The following is a 26,126-nucleotide window of genomic DNA, read 5'->3' on the forward strand; positions in this document are numbered from 1 at the left end:
CAGAAACGCTACTTGCTAATAGTGGTCCTTTGTGTGAAATCTGTATTATTCTGGAGAAAAGGTATTCTATATATTTCACAAGTGAACGTTTAAAACTTTTTTTAATTTGTTGCTTTTATTTCTTTAAAATTAAAGTGAGAGTTGTTGCATTCATTGGGAGTAATAGTTTTTATAATTATGCAGCACTACCTGCTCAAAAAAGGAATCAAGGTCATGGTATTTGTATCGGTTTAAAAAAGATGTAACAGGTCCCAGTCCAAGTGAAGAGAGTAATCTCTTTTTTGACTTTAGGCCTAGGGACATGTCCGTGCAGTTTTCATTAGAGAATATGATCTTTGATTATTTGCAACAGAAGAACCATCCATGTAAACATTAATATTTTTAACCAACCAACCTAAAAAAATCGGTGCTTAAAGATTACCAGTGACATACTGGTGGTTTGTGCTCAGAGGTCAGGAACATAACAGGAAGGAAGCAGTAAAACTAAAACCAGAAATTTCCCACCTGTTGTATTAAGGACATTTCTGAATCTTCAACAATGGACGACTGCCATCATGGAAAAAAGCTTCCTCTGGAACGAAAAACAGCAAAGGTGGTTCACCATTGACTGATGTTACCAGTGATTAATTGTGCCTCTATTTGACAGTGAATGTTTATCTGTAGGAATGCACAATTTTCACGTTCTCTGAAGGAGATAAAGTAGTAGAAGTAGAATCTTCTTTAGTTCTTTTTTGATTTCTTAGCTATGTGTGGATTCAGTAGCCACCTTGAAAACATATCTTGTCTGTTCAAGATGTTCTTTTCAAATTTAGTCTGACTGAATAAAACATGCATGTGCCGTATGCCAGTTGCTGTTTGTCATCTGGGCTCCGCTGTTTCAAGGTGAAATGTTAGTTTGGGTAGAGAAAGATGTAACCATGTTGTGAAGAACATTCTGTGACTAGACTAGTAAATGAATGGGAAGTGCAGGCAGTGTCTCTGTGAGGGCATGAGGGCATGATGAGAATCGCTGCCTCAGCAAGGTGTCTGTATTGAACAGGAGGCTGGAGCTTTAAGGTATGGAGCTCCTTGCAGCCTGGCTTATTTTTAGCCAGGGCTGGGGGCGACTGAGCTTTTCACAGTTTCAGCATGTTTTTGTAGCTTTTTTTGAGGTGTTTTGGTGTCATGTAGTTGTATCATCAAGCTGTGGCATTGTGCACAGCTCAGTCTTTAAAGACAGAAAGATTGATCCAAAGTAAGTCAACGTTTGACTGTTTTCGGTGAGGCCTGAACCGTACATCATGTTATTGGTATTGTGTTATTGGCCTTGGCAATACTGATATTGTTGAAGGAATGTGAAGGGATTTTTTGCTTTGTGCTGTGAGAAATTTTTTCTTTGGGTGGTTTGATGAATCAAAGAATTCATGTAATCTGTCAAATGTAAATTATGCATCACAGAAATGCAAATTAATGCAGACCAGTATTTAATCATGCAAGTTAATTGATTCATTAGTGTATTTTAAATATATTGCAAGGCAATCAAGGTGGCCGTTTTTCACAAAAAAGTTGCATAAATAAGAGCAAAGAATAAAATGTTTAATAAACAAAGTCTTTTATTTTTCATAAGACTGTAGAATGATGTGTTCGTATAGTGTGATTATTTTCCTAAATGTTTAAGCTCTATTTTACGGCAGTGAAAGATACTGCTGCACCAGCCGTGTTTTGAATTTTTGTATTTTTTTGGGTGATTGGGTAATTCAAAACAAAAGCGCAGTACAGTATGTCTTTAAATGGAACATGGAATAGAATTTATTTATAACTGCGCATGAAAAATAAGTAGGCTACCTCTACTCTTGTACTGGATTGCTATGTACACAAATTTTTATTTTCTATTTTTATTCTTATTATTTGTATAATGCATTATATTATAAGTAGTTTTGGTAGGTTTGCCACAAATCTTGCATCTTTTTGTCCAGGTAGTTATGGCTATATTTTAAGTAGGACTTCAGTAGTCAAGTTGCTGGGCATTGCTGTACATGTTTCCTGTAAATGCTCCAGATTGGAGGCGATGTACTGTGTACCTGGGTGTTTAGGCTAGTTGCTTGTTGAGTTCAAAAAAGCTCAACTATAAGAGGTAACAGTCCTGATAACAGGAACCACAATCATTTGCTCTTGATGGACAGATATAATCTAAACGCACCAATCTTGAGTACACTGCTGCCCCTTTGGGATCAGACAGCATATTGTCTGTGACACAGACACAGACACACCTTGTTGTGAGAGAAAAGATACACTGACATTGGAAAATCACAAGTAGTTTTACTGAGCATTATTTTTTTTCTTTACATTTGCATGCTATCATGTCCTGGAATTTTATGTAGGCCAGCCATATTTCCCATTTTTCCCTCATGCTTGTCAGCATGGCTGCTCGCTCTGAAGCTAAAACAATGGGATTCTGTGAGCAGATTCTGTAAACATAAATCTATTTCTGTCTCATCTCTTTCCAACTGCCAGCAGCTACCCTGAGCTAATCCAAATGGCCCAGTTTCTCAGTAAACAAAGTATTAATTACTGTGATGTGTGATTCAGGTTGTCCTGTTGAGATCGACTTGAGCCTGAAATTTCCCCCTGCACGTAATAATCAGGGATTATGAGTGTCTGCTTATAGATGGCGTCTAAACATAGACTTTGCGATTAAGGATTGAATAGTTTTAGTAATGGAGACAAAAAATACTCTACTAGATTGTACATAGTTTGGTCGTGTGATGTTCCAAACCTGGTTTTCCAGTACTCTAAAATGCCTGACTCGAGTCACTGCAGCGCTTGATGAGTTGAGTGGGTTTTGTGAGCACAGAGAAAATACTGAAGAAGTACATTGGGTACCCCAGTAAGTTATTATGACACGTTTAGAGAAATGGATAAAACATAAGAGAATGGTGCAATTCCATCACTACTACTTTACTACTCTCACGAAAATAAGTATGGAACTCTCACTGGGGCAGTACCCCTCTTGTCACTGGGTTGGTACCTTCAAGGGTACATCTCAGTACCTTTAGTCAGGGAACATAATTGTACCATAATCCATTGAAATTAAAATCTCTAAACAGTATTGACTCCACAGACCCCGTCTCGTCTCCAGGCTTTTTATTTTATTGTTCTGTTTTAAAACATTCAGTTATGAAAAGGTACAAATACATACTTTTCCACTGGAAAAAACTTGATTAAGGTACACGATTGGATCTTAAAACCACTGTTGTGCCTTTTAAGGGTGCATTTACATTGTTTGTACCTTGATGAAGGAAAAATGTACCTGCACAGAACCTTTATTTCTAACAGTGTATTTTATGGACAGTAGTAGTTGGAGTGGGCAGTGTGGAAAAATATGCTATCATATTTCTTTCTTCTATTTTTGTATATTTGTCACATTTAAATGTTTCAGATCATCCAACAAATTTTTATGTAAGACAACACGAGTAAACACAAAATGCAGCTTTTAAATGGATATTCCATTTACTGAAGAGAAATATTTATTCAAAATCTATATCACCTATGTGAAAAAGTGCTGCCCCCCCCTAAACTTAACAACTTGTTGTGCCACCCTTGGCAGTAACAACTGCAATCAAACGTTTGTGATAACTTGCAATGAGTCTTCTACATCGTTGTGGAGGAATTTTGGCCCACTCGTCTTTGCAGAATTGTTTTAATTCGGCTATGTTGGAGGGTTTTCAAGCATGAACTGCCCTTTTAAGGTCTTGCCACAGCATCTCGATGGGTTTCGAGTCAGGACATTGACTCGGCCATGCCAAAACTTAATTTTGTTTCTTTTGAGCCATTCAGAGGTGGACTTGCTTGTGTGCTTCGGATCATTGTCCTGCTGCATATCCCAACTGCACTTGAGCTTCAGGTCACAAACTGATAGCCGAATATTCAGGATTTTGTGATAGAAAGCAGAATTTATGGTTCCTTCAATTATGACAAGTTGTCCAGGTCCTGCAGAAGCAATGCAGCCACAGACCATCTCACTACCACCACCATGTTTCACTGTTGGTATGATGTTCTTATGGTGGAATGTGTAACTCTCTCATGGATGCCATTTTTGCCCAGTGTCTTGCTTATTATGGAATCATGTACATTGACCTTAACTGAGGCAAGTGCTGCCTGCAGTTCTTTAGATGTTTGTCTGGGTTCTTTTGTGATCTCCTGGGTGAGTCGTCAATGCGCTTTTGGTGAAATTTTGGTAGGCCGGCCACTCCTGGGAAAGTTCACCACTGTTCCAAGTTTTTGTGGATAATGGCTCTCACTGTGGTCCCAGAGCCTGAGCAATGGCTTTGTAACCCTTTACAGGCTGATACTTTCTGATAGTCTGATACATTAACACAGATCTAAGACCTGGATATGGTTTGAGCGGATTGAGAGACGTTTTGACCATGTATTGACCAAAATGATTTTACATGACTATTAATTTTCATTCAATTAAAGAAGTAAAATTTGGATCTCTTGGTTGATCAATTGCATTTGGGGTAAGTGGAAAATCACATACATTTTATATTTTGCCAAACTATTCTTTTAATAAAATAAGGAGTGATTTCATGTCTCTGTGTTTGATGAACCATTTTCCCTGTCCTCACCTTGTGGAAGCCCAGTATTAGTTGTAGTTATCATCCAATACCTGGTTTGGCTAATTAGTTCCTTAAATTAAATTAGGTGTGCTGGTGATGAAATTTAATGAATACATCTGAAGGCTGGGGGGCTCAGGGGAGAGCCAAACTTTCTCCTAACCAGCTCACAAGGTGTCAGTGACTTTCAAAAACAAGAAATTCTTGTTCATTTTTTCAGTTCAGTTTGCTTATGTTTGCACACTACTGTATGTAACATGCTGTTAAAGGTTTAAAGTTAAATTATTAATTAATAAAATCAAATTGTGCCTTAGGCTCGTGCCTGAAGGTTGTGTGTACAGTTCAGAGAGAGAAAATAAGTTTATAATATGCACACTGCTTTAATTTTCACTCCACGTTTTATGCGTGACACTTTAGATGCATTGCATTACGAGCTTTAGCTTTATAAATATATTCATAAATGTCAGCATATATTTATAAATGCATTTATGCATGGAAAACTTATGGCTAACTTCTGCTCTGTGCTGAAGTTGACCATGAAAGAGACGAACATGGCCGTAACATTGTTCAATACAGCAACACTAACATCAGGTACACCGTTTCCAACAGTTTAACTCACTGTACTCACAGTGGAACTAATCTGAACCCTAATATTTTGTACAGTAGCGTTCTATAGATGATAATCTTCACATTTGACTTCTCATCTTTGTACCTTAATAGAAAATGTGAGTTTGGCTCCAGGCTGAGTTTCTCTAAAGCGGAGTGAATATAATTTGAACAAGAGTTTGAGAAATACTCACTTGTTAGTGATATTAATTTTTTAGTTTCTGGGTAGTGACTGCATATGAATCTCAGTTAAATGTATTGAGTGTAGTACAGGTGGTGTTTGTCTTGTTTGTCATAATCAATAACCGTGATTCTCTCTCAAAAGATTCTGAATCGATTCTCAAAACACCATAGTCAGATTTTTATATAGACTCTGCATTTCTCCTACAATAAACTCATGCTCACCCAGAGACATTGTAGAGACATTTGGCACATCCCGAGTTTGAGGAGGAAAAATCGCAGGATCTCACTAATGCGTGCCTATTTGCAATCACATTGGTCATAATTTTAAGTATATGAAATAAAAGGTCTGAAACCAAAGTAAACATGACCCTCTGTAAGAGCGCGGCTTTGTTTAACAAACACCTTTATGAATTACTAATACGGCAGCAGGCCAGTTCACTAAGATTCAGAGTTTGGCTGTAAGTTTAAACATTTACTGAAGGATTATCTGTAAAACTAAGAAAACATATGTGACCTAAAGATCTGTTGCAAGCTTCAGATGTTTGGATTTAGGCTAGAAATGCAATAATTATTATCACAATGGCTTTGGGTTAATGTACAGCAGTGTTACTTTGGTGGTGACATAACCTCACTGAAGTGCTAAAGAAAGTTAGCAGTAGTGCAGCAGTGTTGTTTGAATGGAAAAGGCTTATAATGTCAAAAGTTTCTATGTTAAACACTGCTGTATATGTGTATGAAAATGATAATAAATGACAAAAATATCCCATACTTTACTTAGTGCCTGTCTTTATAAAGGTAATTAAATATTTAATCAGTGCCCATGTTTTTTTTTTTTCTCCATTTTTTACATTTTAGTTTAAACCTATTACGTGGTAAAGCAGACTTAGCAAGTATGCAGAGTGTAAGCTACATTGAAATTCAGCTAGCTGACGCCACCTGTGAAATCAAAAATCAACATGGAGAATCGCATCTTGGCAGCCTGAATCAAAATCATTCAAATCAAGATTCTCACCCCTATTATCTGAATAGCTAGAGATCTAAATTATGTTGAATTTTTTTTTCCCAGCTATACTTGGAGTGAAGAGAAGGGTGTGTATTGTCATAAAGAAGTTATTGATTTTGTATATTTAAAATAAACGTGCTATGAAAATTAGTATCGATCAGGTTTCTGGTGTAAGCTCGATACTTGAGCTCATGAAAATGCCCGGATAATAACATCATATACCACCTGATGCCATGTGACGTAAGCCTAGTTTGTGTATGCTGCTGTGCTAATGAGCAAACAACTCTAGCTGCTAGTGAATGAGGGTCTGCTGTCACAGCGAAGTGTGCTGATGGCATGGAGGTTGGACACAAAGTCGCTGGTCACTCCGCCAGGAATACACTGTTCTTTTTTTAGCCCATTTTAAACACACTTAATCACAACTGGTACCCCAGTATGAGTGGGTACACTAAACAGAGACGGAGAGGTTTGCCCGCCAGTGTCCATATGTACTGACTTTACTCTGTTTGACTGAATTGAATTACGAGAATTATGAGGTTAATATATTGATAGGTTAATATGTCTGTAAAACACGCTGAGTAGAGGCCATATTGTCCTACCATGCATATTTCAGTGCACAGTGTGGTTAGTAAAGCTACTGTAGCACACTTTCTCAGCATGTTTGCCCAGTACTCTGTGTGTTTTGAATGAAACAGCTTTATTGATAATTGTTTATAGACAGAGCTGTCTGTAGAGGCTCTGTTTCAAGTAACATGTCAGACAGATCGTTTTCATAGAGAGTGAGCTTATAGATCGAAGGTTTTGTCTGTGTACGCGATGGTCTATTCAAACGTAAAGTGTGACTCACCAAAGAACAATAATGTCTGGTTTAAGAAGACGTTCAACTACAGCTCAACCAGCCAATCAGAGACCTTCATTAAGACATAAAAGTCTACAAATGAGCTCCTCGGATTAGCTTCGGATGTGATTTGTGCTGTCACTGCTACAGAGACGAGATTGATGAGGAGCTTGAGAGCAAAACTTCGAAATGTACTTTACTTACAGCTGTACAGAAGTGCATTTCTGATGTGGACCAAAAACTCACTCTTATCCACTGCAGCACTGCTCGATCCAAGGTAACTAATGTAACGTAGCGAGCTAATGCACGTCATTTAAAATCAGCCAGATTTGAATGATCTATTTGTTAAGATAAAGGTAAATTGCACCGTAGTTGTTATTTACACGAACAACTACTTAATTCTAAGTAGGTAATTCATTATGATATCACGCTTGGTATCAGCGAGTACTAAAATTATTTGCTTGTACTCAGTTTGAAAAAAATGGTATCTATGCATCCCATTTCATTGCTGTAGGTTTTGCATTATTGGAAGACACTAGCTATCTTTTACGTTGTGTAAAATTGTGTGTAATTACTATTGCTTATAGATAATTGACCTATACAAATTGTCCAAAATTACATAAATCATGTTGCATTAACTTACATTTAAAGGTAAGTTTTTCCTTCTCCTGAAGAGTCTGCTTTGATGAGAGTTTTTTGGACCACGAGCTGCAAAATCAACTTTATACTGATGAAGATTTGCTGATAATGGTAGATGATTTACTTACATGCTTGAAAGTTCTCTGTAAATACTTCTGGTTTATAAATATCTGTATAAATTATATTACACAATTTCAGACAGACAGACAGACAGACACTTTATTGATCCCGAAGGAAATTTAGCAGCCAGTAGCAGTCACACAACACAGGACAGTAATAGTAATGGGGGTAAACAATATAACAGGAAGAATATCTACAGGCATATATACAAATAGTAAAATCCGACAATCTGGAATAATATCTATAACGTTAGATGAAAGTGAAAGTGGCAGTGCAATGATGACTGTACCAGGAGGCACTGGTAGTGGCATATATATTGACAATACTGAACAAATATGTGCAGATGTGTACAGGTAATGGCATATAATGACAATACTGAATAAATATATGCAGATGTTGGTACCAAAACAAAGTATCAAGGTGTGGAGTGTCTAGATGTGCAAGATACGTGATAGGGCTACAGAAAGTGCAATATGTACAGTAAGGTGTTCATATGTGCAGATGGATAAAATGAAACCTGAAGATTTTAGCATGAGATAAAACCTATGATTTAACATGAGATTTAGATTCAGTCCTCATCTCCCCTCTTCCCTCTTCTCTTCTGGCCATCCTGGGAAAGAGTTGAAGATGAGGTGGTATGAGGTGTGGTAGAGTCTAACTCTGCGTGAGCGCTCCAAATCCATACACTATTCCTAAGATATGCTCTTGTCAGTGGAAATTATTTAAGGTCCATTTGATTAACATCATCACTCATCATGTACTGACGGGAGCCATAATTATGCTGTGTAGGACCCTACCCTGGTCTTGCCTGCCTACGCAAAATGACTTCAGGGCTGTTTTGCAATAAGTTTATTATTTATTTATTTATTTTATTTTACATTAATTGAAAGAATGCACAGAGTAGCATTCACCTTGTACTTCAAAGAATAATTCTGCATTTATTTAAACTTCCATGGCGTGCATTTATTTAACCTTCCATGCTCTCCTTACATCTGCTCAGTGTGGCACAAGTGTGATTTTAAGTGCTGCATTCAGAAGCTGCTCTGCACAGGATTGATTTACTATTATTACTCTTTTATTTCCATTTTTTTAAAGCAGCAGTCCAAGACCATAGTAGTTTATCATTAATGCCAAGTATATGTGCTCTTGGATTTTCATGTCTGAGCTTTGAATATCGAAGACCCAACACAAGTGGTAACATTTTTCTTTTGCAGTCCCCTCAGTTCAAGATATTAACCAGGTAAGTGTGAACTCCAAAGTACTAGATACTTACATGATCGTAAGTTCCGAGACTAAATTACTAAAAATGACACCGTGGTGACAAGCATGTTCTAGCTCTTAAGCTGATAAAGTACATTTAGTGTAGGTCCAACGGTTCACCTTTCACAGTTCAATTTTAATGCAAGATGTGAAAATACACACCAGAAGTCTTTTTTAAAAAAAGAGAATGAAATAAGTTCATTTTAATAGCAAGATTTAGTTTATTTTAGTTGCAAAGTTAATGTAATGTTTTGTTCTTGCTGATTACATCAACAAGAAAATAAATGCTCATGTCAAAAAAATGTAAACGGCTCACAAATTAAATGTAGATATCATGTGAAATAAATCTAACCATCACTCAGTTTTCCAGTTTTCCTTTTATCAAGAGAGTAGCTAGTAGAACAACTTCCTGTCCATTGTATTTACAGTGAATTGTGACTTTTCCAGCTCTTCACAGAGTTTCTACATTTGTTTCTTCGTCCATCTTTGGCAACAAGTTTACATGTGCTAAAATTCGGTGTGCCTGGAATTCCATTCCACAGCTCAAGCACATTAACCAGTGATAAGAATCACACGATTGTACAAAATGGATGCATATCTAATGCAGTGAATAGACATATTGCCTTTCTGATTGCTTGAGCACAGTCAGAGGTAGAGGGGACGGTTTGGCACCGAACATTGCTGGAGGCACTGGCTTTGCCGTCGGTAACTTGCACGCTCTGTGATTGTAGGCTAAAAGTGGCTTGTTTTTCAGGAATGTCTGTTCACTTTTTAGTAAGAACCATTTTTAATCACCAAAGTAAACCTGAAATATTTTCATTGTGCTGAACTGAACAATACGTAGATAACCCTATGTCTATAGTGCTTTTTTTTAAACACTAGCCCTACAGGCCCAGCAAAATGGTGCTACATGTTACACATCATAATTTCTACAAGGCTGAAGTTCTTATTCGCCAGCTTTTTTAAATGGACCAGCAATTGCACTCTGGATCTTGAATATAACTGATGCACCATTTAAAGTGGAATGGGAGATTGGAACGAGAAGGCAACTTCAGCTTCGTCAAACTTTTTCAGGTCATTTTTTTCATAAATGCATCTCATACTCGTACCTCCAACCCTCAACCTTATTTTTCTTTTGCACTGTTTGTCACATTGTGCTTATTTGTGGCATAATAGCATAACCATTATGACAAACTCGTACCTGAGAAATTATTTTGTCTGGTATATCATTCATGCAGTCAAAATTCTTTCTCAGGCAGTTTTCGCCATGAGTTTTGTCATTACCGTAACCGCCACTACGGTTACTACTTGTAGTGTTCCTTACTACTGATCAGTAAGCAATTTCACTATATCGATATCATGTTTTACCTTTCCTGACCTTCATCTTTCCCCTATGCTGGTCTCAGATGACCCAATTAAACTCCCTCTCTTATTCCATTCCGCCCCTCATCGAGCTCTCCACAGAGCTGCTAAAAGGGTGCGAGTCAAGGTCCTGCAAAGGGCAGCTGTGGTGAAAGTGTCGTGGGTGTGAAAAGAATATGCTGTAATCATAGGATAGCCTGAAACTAGAGACGGGTAGCCTAGCAGTTTGTCTAATAAGTCCTCTCTTTACTTCAGTGGCCAGGACTAAAGAGCAGTTGCTGTACTTTTGGTCAGTGCGGTTGAAATCTCAGAGGGTGAGAACCTTTTGTCGACGTATAGAGTGGAACTAGAAGGAAATGTTTTGGAAGTCTGTCCAATTTGACAACAGGAAATTATTCTTGCATGAATTTAATAGCGAATAGCTTCTCTGCACGACTGAAATTGTAACTCCAGACTAGTGGATATTGCACAATTTCAAATACAGCTGGGAAATAGTTCTTTTAAGTTGTGTCTGCTGGGTAATCCAGCAAGTTTACCTATGTGGCCATATATAACAGTGTATGTTCTCCATCTACAGTATTTGTTGTATATTAAAAAATAGATTAGGCCTAAGTCATCATATACTGTTCAGACTGGGAGGATGAAATATCCTGTCTGTCCTCTATAAATTGGGAGAGTCATCCTGTTTCATTGTATGTGCTGAGACCTCCAGCCATTTTGCAGCAGTAATGGTTTGATAAAGGTGATGGCTTGGGATCTGCATTTGGAAGTCATTTCTTCTATCCTGTGGCTTTTACTGGGAGAATATAGGTTAGAGCCCGACCCTTATGTCAGCTTACCGATATTATCAAACGCTGTTCGCCCTTGTTCTTTTGTATCAATGGTGAGGCTTGGGCTACTTCAGCAGGGCTAATTTGCATGGAATTTGCACTGTGAATCAGAGACACTGTGACTGAGAATATAAATGAATCTTTGGGTGCTGTTGCTGTAGAGATGGAAAACAGGATATTTTATTATTATGCTGAAAAATTTTCAGTATCGTGATGATGAGCATATTGTGTGTGTCTGTACAAAAGAACACTGAACAATTGGGGGGGCATAAAATGTGGCATATGCCCAGGCTTTTTCTTGTCACATTTCATGTTCTATTGTTTCCAAGGTGTTCAGTTCAACAAATAAGTAGTAACTGTTCAACAAAATGTACAAAAGTGTGCTCTCTATGGATGACATGTTAACTTTTCACTTAAAAGCATCCCAACATTTTTTTCCATTTTTTCAAGACTGAAATAAAAAAACAAAAAAAAGTGTTCCAAGTTTCAGCAAAATGACTAAATATCGGCAAATACATGAATAATTTGTCATTCTTCTAAAGTCTAACATTGTTTTTGGTATTGGTTCTAATTTAAAGCCCTGGTTTAAGTTGAATGCTGCTTATATCTGCAGTGTAAACAGCATCTGGGACTGTGCTATAACAGGATATGCTACATAATAAGAATCCTGATTTCATCATTGTAGTCCTGGCCTGTGCTTTTATAGATGGCTCTGTTTGATGGGGATTTTTGTATGCTCTATTATTTCCAGACTGAAGAGACTCCCCCCGGCGGTGTAAGGTTGAAGGCTGACATCCCAACAAGACCTGATCACATGGTAAGCTGAGATAAGCCCTTTAATCATCCTCAGACAACATGGGCGAGTATTTGTTTTGGTCAGCATCAAGCCTCCATCAGTCATGCATGGACCTGCAGGCCTGCAGTAATCCTTGAGGAGCAACAATAGCAATAGTCTTTCCATTGCTGGATTATACAATCTAAAAATGATTTACCATGTGTTTGAATACTGAAATGTTATTTCCTGCCTTGCTGTCAGTTCTTTCATCAGATATTGTTCCAAAGACTGTTGTCATAGTAACAGTGGGTGACGATGAGGATCACAGCCCATCTCGAGGCTAAGTGCTGTTTGAGCTACACTCTGCTACAGTACATGACGGGAAGCAGGCCTGGTGCTTCTCTGAAAGGCTGCAGTAGGCTATATCAAATGCCTTACAAGCATAAATAAGATAACTGACAGTTGCAAGCCAAGCTTTTGTGTTGTGTGTGTGTGTGTATATATATTGTCTTCTGAGTTTGCTTTGCTTTCTTGAATTGTTTACACTGAAACAGCATTATGATATGCTGGACTTAATTAGGCTGAAGCCTCATTAAAACCGAATTTTAACTTTGCACCGAGCACTTGGAGAGTGCTTGTTAGCAGCACCTCACTTTCAGCACTTTCCAAGATCACTCAAGATGATCTGACTCAAAAACTAGGCTGGCTGAAGTTCTCGAGACCAGAAATCATATTAAGATAGGTTTTGCTGGACAATTTTTTATGACAGCACAATATTATTTTACTAATATTTGATTCATACAGAACATGCATTTGCTGTTCTCTGCATCCTTCTTGTTTCTGTATATTATCTACAGTTACAGTGACTAGTTGACAAGATTGATTATGGAAGACTATGCTAATGACAACTACTCAACTAGTCGACTAGTAATAATTAAGTCATTTGATCCCTTATTTGAAATCTGTTTTTATGTCTCAGTTCTGTGATTCTGTCAGTGTTCTCTCTATGTTTGTTTTTTTTTCCCTCAATATGTTAAAAAAAGAAATGGTGTGCTAAAATTTGCAGAAAATTGCCATTAAGTTTATTCCCTGTAGAGGATGTGTTCATTTATTTTGCTTAGGAAATCAACAAAACATTTACATTAATGACACAAAACATGTCATTTGACTGGAGGTGTTTTGCATACAACTGTATGGGCATTCCAACAACTTGGAATACATTGGAGCCATGGTGCCCTGACCTTTTGTCTTGGCTGGGCCAAAATGTAGTATTTCTAGTGGGCTGAGGGCCAAAAAGACGGAGTAGCTAGCTAGCAACTTGTTGTTATCTTGGCGTTTTTGCGTGGTATTAGTATAAGTGAAGAAATTGTGTTCTTTGACTGTTCTAGTGGTTTCTTTCCATACAAGGTACACGACATCTCTGTACCACCACCTGCTATGCAATATTAGCTAGTAGCTGCTAGCTTCATTTGTGTTGGTACATTAGTGTTGCAGTCAGTGACAACTGTATGGTATTTTATAGCTTTACATGGTATGTTTAGTTACTAAAAGTGCTGTGGAATCTTTCACAGAAATATTAGAACCTAAAAAAATATGCCGTTGTATATTAATAATCAATGTACTCTCATTGGCTAAGTGAGTTAGGGGTAAGTCAACTTTCTGCCTTCGCACTTTGGGCAGCCAAGCACTAGCTTTGGGGCTGATATGGCTTTCGTTATTAGATCTTAAAAGAAGAAATCGCCTTGTGTAATGATGGTGGCAGCAGCAGGCTTAAGCAGAAAGCTTAATGAATTTGTTTGATTCACTGAATGAATCTCATGATTACCCAATTTTTGAACTAATTGTAAGGCCTGATATTATCTAGCAAGTAATGCAGTAATGCCCAAGCAAATCATAGTGGACCTGCCTTAATTTAAATGTTAAAGTGTCTTCTATTATTTAATTTTTTGAAAGAGCCAAGCTTATAATGGGCCACTGAAATGAATGATGTGAAGCCTTTTAAAACTCTTTTTCACATCATAAATCTTAATTCTAGATACTTCTGACAACCCGGATAATGTAGAATCACAGCTCAGACAGTTGTGATTTTATGATTAAGAAAACAAAAACAGTAACCTTCCTGCTTCTGTCGTATGCTTCTTCCCTGAAGCACTCACGATTAGGCCTTGTGGCTGTGTTGTACCTGATGCAGCCTCTCTGTGAACAATGGAGTGGCGTGTTTGATTCATCCAGAGGAAGTCTAGCTGTCTACAGCAGGTGCTCTGGCAGTTGTTAACGAACACCTCCTGTACCTTCATACTAGTGGGGGGAGGGGAACACTACACTAGGCTCTGTCTTCCTCCACGGTGTAGTGAGGGAAAGACTAGGCCTGCAAGAGCAAGCCTCTCACCTCAAACCCCCCTCCCCCCAAACTGAACTGCCGTTTTTGAGCTCACAGCAGTGTGTAGGTGGAATGACTAACGGCCCTCTGAAAAGAAACAGTGACATCTGCTTCCCTTTTTCTGGGTTTTGCTTTGAAGATTTGTAGTTCCAATTTCAGAGTTGGACTCTAAAAATTGGTGTTTTATTTTGGATTTCTCATTTCAGTGTCTTTGTAAAGCAAGTTGATTGTGCAACAAATGCTCCCATTTGCTTCTCTCCAGCACTAGTGTGTGGTAGGCTGTGCAGTAGGGCTGATCGATATTGGTCACATTGTGATATAAGTTTTTGCTAGGTATGCAGAAGGGCCAATGGTGATATTTGATTTTCAGTTGTCTCTCCACTGAAAACTATGGAACAGCTGGGTTGCTGTCGTCTGTCTACCTCAAACATGTAAACGCAGCATAAGGCTGATTCTTAGTTACACTGTAGAGAACATCTCAGTTTCTGCTGTTAAAATCCTTTTTAGTCTAAGACTACACTTAACCTAGGAGCTTTGGTTTATTTGTTAGCCCTGCTAAGATAATGCTAATTTTCACTGGTCTCGTAATAACAATTTGCCTGTCATATTAGCCTCGAGCTAGTGATAGTGTATACAATTTTTAGAAATTCTCTAAATACAGAAATAGGAAGCTTATAGTACATTTTTGTGTAACATCCTTCAATTAGATGTAATAGTTTAGATTTAATTGAAAGCCTGTCCTTGAATATTACTGAAGTCCATTAGCTTAGCTGAATGCTTGATTTACTCTAGTAAGGACAGAATAATGTACAGTTTGCCCACAGAAAGGCTGTTAACAGCAATAAAAAAAAACTGCTGAATCAGTCACTGACATGTTACATTACTGTTTACACTCTCCTTTACATTAGAGATTTGTGTACATGCAGCGGCTGAAATGACTGAAAGAATGAAGGCTTGCTGAGTGGGTGTGTTTGTGTGGGGCAGGACGTTTGCTCAGTATAATGCAGTATCAAGCAGCAAATCCTGACAACTTCTAGAATCACGTGCTTTCTGTAGAAGAGAAACTTTAAATTTTACTGTTTCTTGGGCGATAGATTTAGTGAGGAGTAATATAAATGTTAACTAGAAAGGAAAATGCGGTTTTGTTTAATAGGTGTAAAGTCTGTCAGAGTTTTCTAATAGCGTAGTGTATTGTAGTTGTTATTGTAAAATTTTTACTATTACAGTATCAAAAAGCAGGAAAGGATCTAAGTAGCACATAACAATTTTGAGGTTTGAGTGCACTAGCACTGAATGAATGCTTGTTTGATATTTAAGATTTAAGATTTTGACCAAATGATGCACTCTTAATGCAGGAGTCAAAAAAAGTGTGTGTATATACATACGGGTTACATGGACCTTCTTCAAGAGGAATTCTTCAGATTTCATAAAATTTCTGGGTAATTGTCATTAAGATGTAAACAGTCATTGAGAATGGTTTGACCTGAAATGATCCGTTTTAGAAGAACTTGTCTGAATGTTCACAGTGGTGGTGATAAGAACCATATATTCGAAGAGTTTAATGCCTCTACATCACAGACAGCTGTTACATAAAATGATCATAATGTGCTGCCTAATGGCTGAGACATTGTTTTGTGTAAGTTTTGGCCCGTTGCGTATTTTTTAAAAAGCAGTCATGACGGAGAGGTACATTCTGACATACATTGTAAGATAAAGTAGAAGAAAGAAAAGAAAACTTACTGTTTTGATTTACCACTGTTTAACCATGATCAGTATTATATATATATATATATATATAAGGGTTCAGAAAGTGTATAATAAATGCAGTGGCTGAATTGGTGTCATGGACATCCAGGTTCCAGATTTCTGTCACCACTATTACAGAGAAAATCTGTCACTTTCTCTTCAATGCACGTTTCACATTTAAGCACTCTGAATGACTTTGTTTACATCTGAATGATTGAAAAATCAGAGGAATGTTTTATTGCTCAACAAAGGTATATTGCAGTACTGCTGTTCGAATTGGATTGACATTCTTAATTGGCTTAATGCGGATGTTGAAATTCTAACAGATTTGTTGGAAGTATTACTTTATTCACCCATTATGTGAATTTGTCTGCATTGAAGGACTGAATGTGTTTTTGTGGACTGCCTTTCCTCTGCCTTGGTCTGAGAGGGCAGACCTATTTACAGTCCAGAGTACTCAGCAAAGGAGAGCTTTGAAGCTCATTTTGAATGAAGTCAATTCAGGTAGTTCAGGAGTCTGGCCCATGGCAATTCATGTTCGCTCACTGCATGCACAGGCAATGCTAAGATTTTATCAGGGAAATGGGGTGCATTTTTAGACACCTATGCCTTTTTGGAATCCATGGAGCGGTAAAAAAAAGTGCAGTTTTTTTTTCCTTTTTTAAATGGTGAAAATCTTTTTACTTTGGAAATCCTTTCCAGGAATCTCAGCTCCTCATTATAGACTGCTGTGGAAAAACAGGGAGGCAGTGACGTGTAGCCTACTTAGCAGGTGCAGCCTCACAAAGAGGCTTCAGAGACACAGGAGAGATAGTTTTGTGAGCTGCCCATATAAAGGAAGTGGCTTTTATCCCAGCATATCTCTCTTCGAGCTCCTCGTCTGTAGACAAGAGACTATTGATATTAGCCAAAATCTTCAGTCTCTCAGCCATTTCAGTTCAGGTATTTTTTTTGCTCTACTGAGCAAACCGGTTCATTTGTCTTTCAGTATGCTTTCAGAGGGAGCAGACTGTAGTTTATTTTGTGGTTTGGATAGTGAGTAAATTCAAGTATGTGTTAGTAATGAAATTTCTTTTAATATTTTGGTTTTCTATTAGCTTAAACTCGTCTAGTGCTGGCCAATATAAAGTCTTTAGTGGTATAAAGTGTAAACAAGTATTAGTGTCGCACACCAATATTCTTTTTTAATTTTAGCGATGCTGATAGATACCAAGCATTAGTGCTGGGAACAGTATCAGTAATTATTGATGACGGCCATGAAGTCGATAAATATATTTGTATCTTTTTCCCTCATTTTTAATACGTCTATTTTGTTTGCATTTTGTAAAGCTCATACTCTGGGTGAAAAGGCCTTATGGCTTCATCATCCCCCACCTTCCCCCTACCCCCTACTAATAGGGTGGAGTGATAGACATGGTCCAGAATGACTTAGAATAAAATCTTGTTTTATTAACTTCCATTAGAAGTTAATTAGGTTTATTCCTATTTAGAGAGATGTGGTTTTCGTTCTGACAGTAGTGATATCCATAATAGCGCTCTGTTTAATAAAATGGTGGCGTTACTGTTGTGAAGGGGGTTTAGTTTTTTAAATTCTACTTTGTGTATATATGGCATCCAAGACTTGAGATTAGATTTTAGATTAGATTAGATTAGATTCAACTTTGTCATTGTGCAGAGTACAGGTACAGAGCCAATGAAATACAGTTATTAAATACAGGGCACATTTTATCCATTTTTCTGTATTTGTAAACCATTTGTTACTACATTTCTCTACAATTCATTGTTTCTAAGGTGGATTTAGTCCCAATTTCTACATTTTATAAATGTTTAGATATTTGGTTATAGACAGGTATGTACATAAAAAATGTCTGGCATCAGACCAGAATTCCTGTGAAGATGGTCATTAAAATAAAGTTATAGAGTGCGACTGTCCTCACTTAAAGTTTTAGTGTCTTTACTTGTTTGATCAAACAACTATGTCCATGTCATTGTGTCGTTGTTCAGTTGTTTGTCAGACTGAAATAATGGCAGGAGCTATATTCAGCCTTCAGTCTGAACGCTGGCATTTCCAGAGTCACTTTTTTCCCTTTGTCATACAACTCAGACTGTGTAGTAAGAGACAATCAAGAGACAATCAAGAGACAATCAAGTCTGTTCAGTTTTATTTGTACAGTGTTCATAGCACCTGAAATACAGGTCCAGACAATGGCATGCAAATGGCATTTTCATAAACTTTGACAGTACAGAGCGATGACGCAGGTCACCCGTAACTGATTACAGCATAGGAGGTGGTGCATCAGATAATTCCCAAATTTATGTAAAACAAAAGGAAGCTGATCATTATGATGCCGTTACAGTGAGAGAGATCTGATCTTAATCCTAAGCTCGCCGTTATGTAGAACATGCGAAAGGATTGGCTGTACATTGTGCTGGCTGTCTTGAATGCTTTTTAGCCCAACAAAATAAACCAGCATGCACTTTTGCCTTGTGGAATTGCCTAGTAAAGGCCTTTTCCAATAAAATGAAACAAAAAAAGCTATACTGGCAAAAAACAATTTAATGGTCTAAGCATAGACATGCAATCTAAGCAGGACAACACATCTAGAAACTTTTACTGCATAGGTAAAAGTTCCTAGCTGTGCTGTCTCGCTTAGATTGTGTGATTAACTTAAATGAAGTATGTTATCTGGTTTTGGAATACCATGTCTTGTCTGCCCTTGTTTTTTTTTTCACTGACTATTCACTTTTTTGCTGGTGCATTTATTGTATGCAAGAAAATTGAAATATTTTTAGGGAATAGAGACGTCTGCGTTGCACAGATGTTCTGCTAATTTTGCTAAATTCAACTTTTTTTGTTATTGCAGGTGCTGAGACATTTGGACAGGTCCCTTATAAAACATTTGCATTGTGGAAAAAGGGTTGATACTGTGGTGGTAAGTAGAAATAAGTCTTGTGCTTGTTCTTGGAGGCCTTCTTTATTGATAATGGAACACATTGTCTTTGTGTTTCTGCTTTTTATTTTATTGCCACACCCAACATGGCCCAAAGTATGTGGACACCTGACCATTGCTCCTATATGAACTTATTATGAACATTCCAAAACCATAGGCATTATTATGGAATGCACCTCTCCTTTGCGGTTATAATAGCATCCACTCTTCTGGGAAGGCTTTCCACAAGATTTTGGAGAGTGTGTCCGAGGGAATTTGTGCCCATTCAGTCAAAAGAGCATTTCTCTAAAAGGTCTTTGTATGTTGTAACATTAACGTTACCCTTCCCTATAACTAAGGGGCCTAGCACAAACTCCAGACTATTACTCCTCCTCCACCAAACTTTACTGTTGGCACTGTGCATTCTGGTAGTGATGATATTTAATTGGTAGGTAGCATTCTCCTGCCATCTGGCAATCCAGATTCCTTAGACTGGCCGATAGTGAAGCGTGATTCACAACTTCAGAGCACATGTTTCAGCTACTCCAGAGTCTAGTGGAAGCTTGCTTTCCTCGACTCCAGACGATGCTTGGCGTTGCGCGTAGTGATCTTAGGCGTGTGTGCAGCTGCTTGGACATGGAAAACCATTCCATAAAGCTCCCATCGCACAGTTCTTATGCTGATATTTCTACAAAGGCTGTTTGGAAGTTGAGTTGAGTACGACTGTTGAAATGTTGGCAGACACTCATTTTGAAAAACAGATCAATACTTCTGTTAAAAATGTGTTTTGTGATGTTTATGCCCTCAACTGCAGCAGGATATATTTAATTGATCATTCTTCTGTGCCTCTGCGAGGGAGGAGGTTTATGTAAAGACGTATTTATAGGTTGTGTAAACAAAAAAGATTCTGTAGCATCCTGGTTTTAATTATACATTGAAGCCTTGAAACTAAACAGAACCTGATTTGGACTTACTTGATGTAACAACCTGCAGTGATTTACTCTGAAGCTGAGAATTAGAGTATTATGTTTACTTGAATACAGTAATAGCAAAAGCTTCATGGCACACTGTGGTGATTATGCAATTTAAAATGAGTTTTTTAGAGTTATGAACCCGTCTTAATCTTGCTGCATTTCTTGTAGTAGAATCTAGGGCTGCACGTTATGGACATATAATGCGAAGTTTAATAAAGCCGTTGGATATAACAATGCTCTGTTCCCTCCAATTTCATTATATCACTTTGGCGCTACATGGGAAAGGTGCTTAGATCTGCTTGGTCAGCGCAGCTTTTACGATGTGTCACAGAAACTCATATGGCAATAACGATAGAATTATCATATGTTGTGCAGAAACTTTAAAATGCAAGAAAGTGAAATTGTTAATATTAGTTTAGGCTGCTGCGATATCTGTATAAGCCTAGCATTAGCAGGTCTATGCAGGCTGCGCATTGTAGGCTAGGCACTTGTTTTACATTTAGTTGTGATTGTATGTTTGTTCACAGCGACTGGATAGAAAGTGTTAAACTGAGCTGCATAACCCTGCTAGGCCCACTAGCTGGGCAGCCAGGGAATAGATCCATGGTAACGGTGTTTGGCAGGCAGAAATATGAGGTCACCCTTGGATAACCTGTAACAAAGGCCTTTGGGCTGCACTTTGATTGTCTGTTACCTGACACATCACACAAGCTGAGTAACGGGCTGTATTGAACGCTAATGTACAGTGGTTCATTTAACGCTGATTTCTGACTAATCAAAGCTATTTATGAAATGACTCCATCTATCCTAACTTACTTCTTCACTTCCAATTTAGATAAGAACTTAACAGCCTTTATAAGCACAGACCCTGCAGAGCTGGCCTTGAATATGTTACTCATTAGTTGTATGTCTTATGTGTGGAGGGGAAGGAGGAATTCCTGGAATTGTTCTCAGCTTGTCTTCAGACGAGGAATGATAAGAGCTGACTGCTTAAGATTGAAAACTAATTTGTCATTGATTATTCCCTTGCTACAACAGTGAAGCAGTCGTCTTTATTTGCCTGTCAGGTCAGCAGTTTGGGGGAGGTGATTATGGAGATGTGGTCTCAGGGATGGCTTGATGGAACATGTAGTGTAAAAAGATCACAGCTTTGTCTATGAACATCTGAGCTATTTTAGATGGACTAAAGATCTGCAATAAAGAATCTCTTTTCCAAGAATGTAAAAAATCTACTCCTTTTTTGTGATGTAAAGAGTTTATTCTGCCTTACTTCTGCTCAGTACAGTGTATTTCTTACAAGACGCAGTGGTATAATTGAAGAGCCTTTTTGGCCGGTCCTTGACAGTAAATAGGATAATAAGTGAATCTGAAGGTGTGATTCAACTGCATAGAAGTTTTGTTAGCAATGATTGTAAGTGAGCATTTAGACTTTTGACCTAAATTGAATTTTTACATCTTTACAAGGGTCAATACCAGTTACTGAAGCCAGGGGTATACCTGGTATGTCTTGGTTAATTCATTTTTTAATAAGTCAAATTTCCTTTGTTCTTTTGTTGTATTACATAACATTTATCTATACATACTGTTTAGCTGATGATCGAATAATGATATACCTGCATATGTCAAAAAAAATTGAAACATTTCATGGGGTGTACTTACTTTTTCACATTACTTTATGTGCAAATGATCATTATTAGCAACCAGGACCAGCTACCATTCAGCTTGTCTTAAATTGATGTAAAATACGTATGTATTCTGTGGGCTGTCATAACCACTATGAGAGCTAAATGACTGTCTACAAATTACATTGCAAGTAGCAATCATCGGGGACCAAGCACCACATGCTTTTTGGAGCCTGGAGAACAAACTGTTCAGAATGACCTCGATTTAGAATAGATGTGGGGTCTCTAAAGATTTCTGCCAAATTTTGTATACCCCGTTTTTTTTGACAGTTCTTTTAACAAATACCTAGTCAAATTATCTGGAAATGACTTGTTTGCATAGTTGGTGAACTCAGTGAACCTAATAATTCCACAGCAGTTACTGCTGTGTTTTAGTCTCACAGTTCACTAGAATTTCATGTTAAAATCACTAGCATTTTGTCTTAGGAAGGATGTCGCTGGACCCCACTACAGGTGATTGGTCTCTGAACTTTACTGTGCTGATGAGTTTTCATGTCTAAAACAGGGGATAACCCAGTGGCACATTGTCTAAGGTTTTTATTCGGCTGGAGCAAAACCTTACACTATCATTGGGAGATTGCAGGTCTGAATCCAGGCAATGCCACAACCAACACAACCTAATAATTGCCGGTGCATTGTTGCCGATACCAATAAAAACGTGTTTTGTTGATATCAGCCTGTGTTATCGTCCCACCAGTATATCGCAGAGAGTCTTAACCTTTTTCAGAGTGCAACTTACTATTCAATATTTTGCTACCCCCTCTTCAACCCATGCTGGCCGTCCCACACACACACACACACACACACACACACACTAGCATACACATTACACAAAAAAATTACCGAAGATTACAAAAGAATAATCACATAGTAAGTCTAGTCAATCATTGGACCCGCAATCCACTAATTTTTAGCCTGGCACTGAAAAAGTGCCTCAAGTTTAGTGGGCTGTCCAGACCCTCCCTCAGTAACAAGCCCACTTAATAGAAATTTATAATCAACATTAACCTGTTTTCTGTGGCATGTAGGCGGAGCCATTCAGGAGCACTTGCACCTATGAAAATGATTGTCACCGTATTTGATAAGTTTTATGACTTGTATCACTGATATGTATCACTGCTCTTGCCACTTCCCCCAGGACCATGCCACAACCCCTAGGTTAGGAACCTCTGGGCTAAAGTATCCATGGCATTGCGATTGTGAATTTACCCTAAGCATTCACAAGCCAGATAAGCTGATTAGCGATGTGATACATCTGAGTAAATACTGCATTTTCTGTGAATGTTTTCTTTTCAACTTGAATGATTCACATATCTCTTCATGCATTGCTCAGAAGTTTACAGTTGATGTCTGGGCACATAATGGTGAATAGAGCAAGTCCAGTTTTTGTCCAACAGAGAGTTTTTGTTTGACAATAATAATTTGTTGCGACAGAGTTTCACACTATGAAGCATTTTTTCCTCCTAATCGTTTGTCGTTGGGCAGTCACTTTGTTCTTCTTTTGTTATTGGCTCCTTTGTTGAACGATACTGTATTCATATAAATTCCACTCCTATGGAACCCCTGGAGCTCTTCCATCCAAAAGAGAAGGCAGAAAATGTTGTTCATAGTTCCTTCAAGGATTTCAACCATGTCAAACCTCTACAGAAAAGCCTTTCCCCGAATAACCTCACATTCCTCTGGCCTCTTGAGTGCTGTAGAGTGGCGATGTGACTGCCTTTCTCTTGATCTGTCTTCCACCTAAAAAGAAAGAAAAATACTCCTGACAGAAAAAAGGGCTGCACTCAACCAGCCAGCCAGCCAAAATTTTCTTCTAAGTCTAACTTTTTTGGCCAAAGTTTTTTTTTATTATTTTTTTTTATTGTTATAATAATAATAATAATAATAATAATTGTTTTTGGTTTTTTTTTTGGTCTTTTAAAGGTCTCTCATTGTTGAGAAAAGGGAGTGTCCTTCCTTTGACTGTAAATCAGTTGGATTGCTTTGTAAACATTGAAAGTTCCAAAACCTTGCATCCCTGCAAACTAAGGGCATTTTCACACTAGAGACTCAAGACTCTTTGCCCTGAGAGTTCGGTACATTTTGGCCACGTATGAATGCTGTTTCTGAGCCTGGGAGCAGTCCATAGAACTGATCTCTGGTCATACTGAAAATGGTGGCTTTGCTTCATCTATGTGCTTCATGGTGGGGTCCACAGAGTGAATGCTGTCTGCTTCTGGCATTGTGTGTAGAGTAACGTGATTGGTTAATTTTGCCACATAACCAGCATAATACTTTACAATAGATGGTAAAGACCCATGTTCCCCAAGAAGAGAGAACCCAACTTGATTTTTGTTTCTTTATAGGTTTTAGAGAGTAACTTGGAAGTAACGTAATTCAGTTTTTTAGTTAACAAAATTGGTTTACTTAAGCATCTTAGGTGGTTGTATTTAAAAAAAAAAATATATATATTTATTAAATACCAAAAATAGTCAGAAATTTCAATTGTGCAGTGATATAAATTTCTAACTAGATTTAATTAAGCATCTGAAATGAATTTTTAAGTAACTACCCCAACGCTATACCTAACTCCATGTTTCAAGTTTTGTAATGGAAGGAAAATGAGTGCTTGCATTGAGAGCTTTGCCAGAAATATGTCCACCATGGTCAAAAATGTTATGTTCCTTTGGTAGCCTACCAAAGGAAACATAATATTATTCTGTTGTCAGTTGCCCTCCCTTTATTCTCAAAAACAATAAAGAAATTAACCTGCTGTCAACATTTTGGAAAAACAGGTGAAATATGCAAATCAGTTCACACTTCGAAATGCGAAAACAAACTTGCAGTAATGTGCCCCTCTCCCAAACAAGCCCAGAATCGATCCTGGCTGCGGACACAGGTATGGGGAGCAAGTGTGAAAACTTGTTTTAGTGAACCTTGTAGCAGTAAACCTATTTGCGAATAGGTTTCATTTTTCTGAAATTCCAGAGAATGTCTGTTCTTCTGCACATTTTGAGCTCTTTCCAGTAGTAAAGCACTGTGCTGAGATTTGTTACCTTCCTAGCTAGCAGATACATAGCGAGTGATCTGTTTACCAATGCGCTTAACAAGGACAGCACTATGTCGTGTCACACTCTGCTCTGATGATATTCATTATCATGCATATTTCAACAGCACAGCTGCAATCATTGTAGCCACTGTAGGCGTTGGAAACAGCTGAGCCATCATATCGACCTTCTCTATATGCTGGACTTTGAGTTTTCAATACCTTTAAACACATTCAGTAACACTGTCCTGGCTCTGGTAGCATTTATGTTAGCATATAGTCTTAATTTTAACAGCAGAAGTTCTTTGATCATGATGTCATTGTGTTGATTGCGATGTAGCAATTGTAACAAAGACAACAAAGAGTTGGACATAAAGTTTGTAGGTTTCCACTGCCACACATATTGAGAAAGATAATTCAGTCTCTGTTCTCCAAATCATCAGTTATACCCCCAACGTTGTCATAGTAGGGTAAATAGTAATGAGGTGATAAAGTAATAAGCTTTATTATGAAAGGCCCATTTTTAGAAAGCAGTTTCTAATGTTTTTAGTGTAGACAAGTGTTGATTTTTATTTGAGATGATTTTGCCCTTTTCTTTCGTAATAAATAAAAACTCATGTTAAGTAAAATATTTAACAGTCTGGAATGTCCTGCTGTGGTTTTGGTGTGGAGCCAGTTTGTTCTCTTCTGACTCTAGACTCAAACATGTTTGGATCACGTTACGTTGAGTGCTTGCCATTATTTAGTTAACCAGAGAGTTTTACATGTCACATTTCACATGCAAAACAGCTGACCAGTCAGAGCAGAGGTCATTAATATTAAGCTTCAGAGGCACAGTAACAGGCAACTTGTTAAATGCCTGTAAGTGAATGTTTTTTTTTTTTTATTATTATTATTTTTGCAACTGCGTTAAACTGAGCAAATAATAGGAATTGCACTGAAAGCAACATTCTGTATTTGTGTTTTGTCTGTTGAACATGTGTCTTACAGTTTACATAGTAAATCAACAAAAGCTGCAATTTGATGTGTTCACACTTTTTCATACAACTGTACATGCATAACTGACGCATACTTGTACATCAACTAATTGTGTACAACATTGTTTTTTAGGGTATGCCATGCGTCATATAAGTTTCATGCAAAAAATGTTCTGTTATTTGCGTAAAATCATGTTGCCA

At 37.7% G+C, this 26,126-nt stretch overlaps 1 protein-coding gene across 2 annotated transcripts in view; it reads left to right on the forward strand.

Moving 5' to 3' along the window:
- The window catches only part of tbl1xr1a (tbl1x receptor 1a), a 58,882-nt gene that overhangs the window by 17,285 nt on the left and 15,471 nt on the right, over positions 1-26,126 (forward strand). For both annotated transcript variants that reach the window (XM_036585845.1, XM_036585846.1), the window contains exons 2-3: positions 12,188-12,253; positions 19,202-19,270. The gene's annotated coding sequence lies outside the window, so the exon portion shown is untranslated. The remainder of the gene's footprint in view (positions 1-12,187; positions 12,254-19,201; positions 19,271-26,126) is intronic.

This window comes from Colossoma macropomum, unplaced genomic scaffold, assembly GCF_904425465.1.
Source record: "Colossoma macropomum unplaced genomic scaffold, Colossoma_macropomum, whole genome shotgun sequence".
Lineage (NCBI taxonomy): Eukaryota > Metazoa > Chordata > Actinopteri > Characiformes > Serrasalmidae > Colossoma > Colossoma macropomum.